Below are 6,947 nucleotides of genomic sequence, written 5' to 3'. Positions count from 1 at the left end.
AACTGAACTAAATGGAATGAAGACCGATAATTGACATCTAAATGTGTTATGTAATCAACTTAATCCTAGATTTAAATTCTACCAACAAACGATAAAGTAAAAATTGAATATTTTTTGGAACAACTGAGGAAATTAAATCATATTAACTCTATCAGATAGAGGTTACTAAACTTGTTACATTTCTTGACCCCTGCTGTATTTTAAGCCTGTAGTCAAATATGGGCACATACGTAGCAGAATTCGAGTATATTCTTGTTGCTCAGAATCAGGGAGATAAGAGGGGTGGAGATTGAAGCTGCCACCCAGAGACTAGAAATCGGGGATGCTGCAAAATACTAAGTCACTTCACCTTATGGACACATTGTATGATCACCTAGCCCGAATCTCTACCACCACGGGTGCTTGAGAAACCCCGATGGAGAAAAATCGCTTATTCTGAGAAACTAGGTTGAAGCACAGGATCTCGCCGCTTACACAGGTCTAGTATGGATGTTATCTCTGGGGGAAGGTAGACACTGTTCACAACTAATTCAGAATCCAGTGTGTGTTCTTCCGCCCACAGCACCAGCGGCGACTGGTTCCTAGCCGCAGCTCAGCCAGCAGCCAAAGCTAAGCGGTGGGCGTGACCTGCTCTGTGGGAGGAGCCTTAAGGTAGGCGGGACGTGGACCGGCACCGCGCGTGCGTAGAGCTGTCAGCCGCACCCAGGCCGCGCTTCTAGCAAAGTTGCAAAGCAACGGGCAGACCTGTCAGAACGGTGAAGATCCCGGCGATGGAAAAAAGGCGAAACTGCTCCGCGTAGGCTGCTCGGAGTGGCATCGCACCTTGTTCGAGTCCGAAGAAGTTCCCGCTTCTCTAAGCCGGCTGAAGGGATGCGAGTCTCCTCTTGTCCCAACGGGACTGTGTCCTGACACAGAGTGGACTCCGCCCCAAGAGTGCGAGCGTCCTGAGCGTTCAGGGCATCCTGAGCCGCGGAAGGCATCCGGCCACACCCCGCTCTTTACCCGCCAACGCCAGCCCAGGTAAAAAGAAAAAAACTTTACGTGCTTTAAGATTCCTCTGGAGAGTCGCCAATTAGAGAGTTACCAGTTCTGTGACCACCCCACCCCCGCCCCCCAGGAAGAGCGAAATCTGTCACGTACTCATCTTTCACAACCTTGCATAGGAGGAGGAAACACCCACTCACGGCCGCCGGCCTTAAACGCTTGCAGATTTGCGATGGCAGGCAAATCCTTCACTTTCTGGGAGCTGGCGCCGCGTCTCTGGTGCTTGCAGAAAGGATCCAGTTTCTGTAAGGATGCCCAGGCTTCGATTGCACCTGGTTCTGAACACCAGCCCAGGAATCCCACGTACCTGTTTGCGCCTCCTCCCCTGGCCGGTTACCAGTCAAGACCGCCAGGAACCTCTTAGAACAGTAGCCAAACCGGCTAGTCTTTTATTCTGAATCGGTCACTTTCCGTGGCTAGTAAAGTCCAACACTTTGGATAAATTGGCTTAGTGTAAAAAGGTAAACTATTGTGTTTTGATAATGTCTCTTTTGCTGTGATATGTCCAGTGTGATCATTTAAAACATACTGAAAAGTGTATAGAAGAATGTTGAAATTCTACATAATCCCAACAAACTTAAAACAACTTGAAAAGCTTTATGTATGCTTTTAACCCTCTTTTTTTTTCAGTGCTCACTTGGTAAGACCACTTACTGAACAACTAGGTTGTTGAAGCTGTTTAACATTTGTTGAAAAACAGCACAGAAAATAGTATGCCGATTACAAATGCAGTTCAGTACTTAAACAAACATACTCTGGCAACAGTCTAGATGATATAATCTAGTACAAGCCTCCTTCATCGCAGTCCGTAACAAAGAAAGCACACTCATGCTAAATATAGACACTGCCTTAGCATTAAGTATTCTAATTGTTCTTTCTGTCATAATAGTTATCCATCCAATAGTCTGCAGTGCCCTGCTCCTTTCATTCCACACTGTATTTGAGTTTATGCATGCTGTTTCACGCAATTGGGTCGTTTAAAAATATTCTTTTACTCTTATGTTGTGTGGTCTCCAGTGTTTTGGATATACACAAAATATTGTATTAATAATGGTAATAATGAGATATGGTTCAAGCCATACAATTCATCCATTTAAAGTATGTGATTTGGGTTTTTTTTTATATTCACTTTGTGGGACCATAACTATCAGGTCATAGATGCCCTCCAAAGATAGCCCTTATCCCTCAAGCCCCAAACAACCGACAATCTTGCCTATAGACTTGCCTGTTGGGATCATTCTCTAAAAGTCCAATCGTGTAGTAAGCAAATAATGTGTGGCCAATTTCCCTTAGTGATACTGTACATTTATCTCCAGGTTTCGTGTTCTTACAAATAGTGCTCACATGGGTAAATATTAATCTTACCTGTTGTCACATGAATACACCTCTCGATATATATGCCTGTATGTTGAATAGCTCAGACATCTCCTGTGCTTACAGTTAGAGTTACAGTGCGAGCTTTTCATGTGTACTGTTACACTAGCCTGGTCTGATAAGAATTCTCAGTATTCCACCTTCCCCAACATCCGGTGGTTGTATAGTGTTAATTTACAAAAACCTCTGTTAACTGATGGCAGAATCATGCCATTATTAACCACTAATATATCCTCTTTAGTAAAGGGCTCTTCAGCTGTGTCTATTGATTGCCAGTCACACTTGACTTCAAACTTATAAATTCTGACTGTGCTCCACCACCAAATGCATTTTTCTCCTCTGCAGTTTGTATTTTAACTCTCTCACTGTTAGATTATTATAAATGTGTAGTTCCCCCCCCCCCCGGTAAATTGAGTACCTTGGCTAAGCTATAAATAATCATTTCCTACCCACAAGGTCACAAGAATGTTCACCTATAGCATCCTCTTATGTGTGAGTGTTTGATGTACTACCTACAATTAATTTGAGGGAATCTCGTGTAAGAGTCTTTTTAATTTGATTACCCAATTGACCTAAATCTTCCTTTTAAAGTGGAAACTTCTTCTCTCACAATTCTACGCTATCACCTTGATCACAAATCAAAAGAAACAGATTTCTAGAGGCTGGGATTTGTAGAAAAGGAACATGGAATACCACACCAAGTAGCGTAAACAGTTTTGCTAAGGGTTGATCTCATAGGTGAAGGCAGAGAATTTCAAGAGAAACACAGATAATCTGGAAAGAATGGAATGGAAATGCTAGAACTGAGGAAAATAACTGGAGCCATCGGAGGTTATCAAGAGAGTTGGTACACAGGGCATACTTGACTAAACTTAGAATTTTTCTGAAGTTAATGTGTATTGAAAAAATGTTGTTGTTGTTGTTTTGGTGGTGGTGGTGGTGGTGGTGGTGGTGGTTGAATAGCCAAGGTTTGGGTAGCTTATAAAATAGTATGAGGCACCTAACACACATGATATGACATTCCCTGAAGGGCAGGAGATGGTGTGAAGGAGCAGAAAGCTATTTGAGAAGATAATAGCCAATTTCTGGATTTTCCTAAATTCATTTCATCCCGAATGATAGCCTGTTTACAACCCAGACCCCAAGTTTGCCATTAGAGGAGTTAACTGTTCTAATAAATAAGTTAAAAGTTTTAAGTCAATTTAAATGAGTAAGAGGTCATTTTAAAGGAACACGGTAGGTGGAAAATTACTTTGCTGAGTTGAGTCGTGCTGTGTGTGGCTGTCCTTTAGTGTCAGCTCTGCTACCCACCAGGCCCACACCATCACACCAATCTGGACAGTGTCAGAATGTCTTCCCAGGTCTTCCCAGCATCTCCCCCGTGCACACTGTGGTCCTGCCTTGACTGAGATGCGCTCTCACACGGTCTGCCTCTGCCTCCTATACACGCCCTTTCCACCCACCTCTTTCAGTTCTTAACCCTCAAACCACACTGGCATCCCTCCAGCTCAGGGCTCTCAGGATTGGGTCTCCCTTTTCCCAAAGCTCCTCCCCCAGTTACCTTTTGGCTGCCTTTTTTTCTTCTTCAGATTTTTGTTAAAATACTATTTTCTCTGTGAGGCCAGAGATTAAAAGAAATAAAACCAAATATCCTCTCTGTGTGTGCATTCGTTTGCTGGGCCTGCCACAGCTGATACACAGACTAAATGGCCTGGGTAAGAAAAACGTCTTGGTTGTGGAGGTAAAAAGTTCACAGTCAAGATATTGTTAAGTTTAGGTTTTCCTGAGGACTTTTTGCTAAGCGCCTGAGCAACCCCAGTATCTGAGTCCAGACCTCTTCTTGGCACAGATGTGAATTAGATTATGGTCCACCCCTAAGGTTCTCCTTTTAATCTTTTCTTTAAGTCTCACCTCCAGGGTCTGGACCGATGGCCCAGGAGTTGAGAACACTTGTAGCTCTTACAGGGGACCAAAGCTTTGTTTCTGGGACCGATATCAGACAGCTCACAACTTCCTGTAAGTCCAGCTGCAGGGTGTCTGACCCTCTTGTGGGTGACCCCCAGGTACCTATCCACAGACACATGGACAGAATTTAAAATAAAAGTGAATCTCCAGATACTCTTAAGTTATGGATCTCTGGTTGTAAGGACTTCAGTGTGAGACTTCTGTAGAGGGAACATAATTTTGTCCACACTACCCATCCATAGTTTATTTCTGTCTGTAGTTGTTATTTCAAATACAATATGTTTGAGTTGCTAACATGAGCATTTGTTTTCTTATTTTCTGTCCCACTACAAATTTTATGAGGGACAGATTGGAAGCAGTGTTCTTCTCTGTGGTGTCTTTTGAACCTCAGATGGGTTTAAGCAACAGCAACAGCAAAAAGAAGTGTTAACACCTCTGCCCGTGGCTAGCACACAGGCAGTCTTAAGTTATTTCTAGTAGCTCACTATTATCTCTCTGGGCCTTCTGTGATTTTTTTCATGAACAAAGAAAACCCTGTAAGGATTCCAGTAAAGCAGACATTTTTTTTTCAAAGTTATCTTCGATTTTCTTCACAGAAAGAATTATAGCAGTAAAAGATGTAGCTTTTCCACCGAGGAGTCTTATGAATGCGGTGTTCTTGTTTCCAGAGCAACCAAGAGCTTTTCACATTTGATTAGAAGAAAGGCTCCCCCGTGTTACACTGGAGTATCCACCCAAACTGCCAAGGACCCCCTTACTCAGGAAGATGCTCAGAGCCAACATCCCACAGAAAATTGCCTATTCAATCACAAACTAACCTGGACCACCTTCTTGTTTTTCCTTAGGTGGCCAGGCTCAGAATGGACTGTGAGCCTGTGTGTTATGCATCTCTGGTTGTAGAGACAAAAGGACAAAGATGGAACCCACCAAGGATGCTCCCGGCTGAATGAATTGTTGTTCTCTGGCTTACACAAAGTCAAGCGAATGATCGTCCCATGTTATGTAATATAGCAACGGCCTGCTTACCTTACTCCTTTAATCTACGTTATTCTGGAAAGTAACACTTGAAATAAAAAGTAGATACATTCTACTGGGAATGTGACCCTCAGAGAAGGAAAGAAAGACCGAGGGGTTGAACCTGAACACGTGAAAGAGAATCCAAGGTAATTGGGGAAGCATTGTCAAGAGCTCACTAGCTATTTAAGAAAAAAGCATCCCATGTATCTTAATAAATTTTGTCTGATTGATGGCTTTTTGATGGGCCAGAGAGGAGTGAGAGAGAGCCAGAGAGACACAGAGACAGGCAGACAGACAGCAAGGAGGAGTTTTCTTCTCTATCAGCAGCTATCTCTGTGTGAGGGTTTCTCCCTTCAAATGTCAATTCTGCCATCCCTGTAGGGAACCTGCTTGGTACTGCCACATCAGAGAAGCCTCGGGTAAGGAGACTGGATGCTTGGAATCATGGATACTCAGAGCACTGTTAACAAAGAGCAGAGTCCAGTCTTCCAGAGTCATGACCTGAATCCAAAGTTGAAAAGATCTGAGCAGTGTATAAACAGCCTGTCATAACCTGCATAATACATTTTTAGTCCTGAATAAATCTATTCACACTTCTTTCTATAATCATACTTATGTAGATAAGGTTGGCAGGAGGAAGGTGAAGTATATTTGAAGGTATATGTTTATAACAGCTTTAACCTCAAGTCATGTTTATTTATAAGAGAAAACGACAGTGGAATTTGGAAAATTAAGAAATGATTCTTACCAGACAGTGGTGGCACACACCTTGAATCCAGCACTTGGGAGATGGAGGCAGGTAGTTCTCCAATTTTGAGGACAGTCCAGTCTACAGAGTGCGTCAGAGGACAATCACAGGACCACGTAGAGGAATTTTATCTCGAAAGATTGAAAAAGTAAAGCCTGATTCTACTCAAAATGTTTGAGCAGTAGGGAGAGTGTCAGATATCTGGTCTCACACAGTCTCATGAACAGCTGCTTTGGGGGAAGGGCCGAAGGAAGAAAACTCTCGTGTGAGCTTTATAAATTCTCGCCATAGACTTTCCCTAAGAGACTCTTTCCTGTTCTCGTGATGCACTAATGACAGAAATCATATGACTAATGGAGAGAAACTGGTAGATATACAAGAAGAACTGCATTGGGATAACCGCCATCTTACAAAGGGTCAGTGTTAACATTTGTCAATGTATCCTGTGATGAGTCATTCAACTTGGTACATGTTGAGTTCTATAGAGTACATGACACTCTTATGCCTGTGAGCAAGCCATAATGTAAAATAATTCATCCAAACCCATAGGAGTGTGTGTCTTTTGTAAGGCACGCATCAGAATATTTACACACTCATGTCATAAACTGGATCACTGACCAAGTCCCAACAAATTTCAAAAGACTGAAACCATATTTAATATGAATAACCTGAAAATCAAGCATATAAAGTTGTCAAAGGATTCCAAATGCTTGCAATGTAAGAAGCAGAATCCCCAATGGCTAATGAGTTGGAAAATTGAATTAGAAATTAGAATATGTTTTGAGATGACTTCTGATTT

General features: G+C 42.5%; 1 long non-coding RNA gene and 1 other non-coding gene across 2 annotated transcripts; one reads left to right on the top strand and one right to left on the bottom strand.

The window, feature by feature from the left end:
* The first annotated feature begins 664 nt into the window (after positions 1-664).
* Dubr (Dppa2 upstream binding RNA) lies at positions 665-6,687 on the top strand. The gene is made up of 2 exons (NR_028300.1): positions 665-1,020; positions 5,229-6,687. It is a non-coding gene; the product is annotated as a Dppa2 upstream binding RNA (long non-coding RNA).
* Positions 6,193-6,306, bottom strand: Mir6363 (microRNA 6363). The gene has a single exon (NR_105782.1). It is a non-coding gene; the product is annotated as a microRNA 6363 (primary transcript).
* Positions 6,688-6,947: the final 260 nt, after the last annotated feature.

Source organism: Mus musculus, chromosome 16 (genome assembly GCF_000001635.26).
Source record: "Mus musculus strain C57BL/6J chromosome 16, GRCm38.p6 C57BL/6J".
Lineage (NCBI taxonomy): Eukaryota > Metazoa > Chordata > Mammalia > Rodentia > Muridae > Mus > Mus musculus.
Note: the sequence above shows the minus strand (reverse complement) of the source record. Positions and strands in the feature narration are given on the sequence as shown.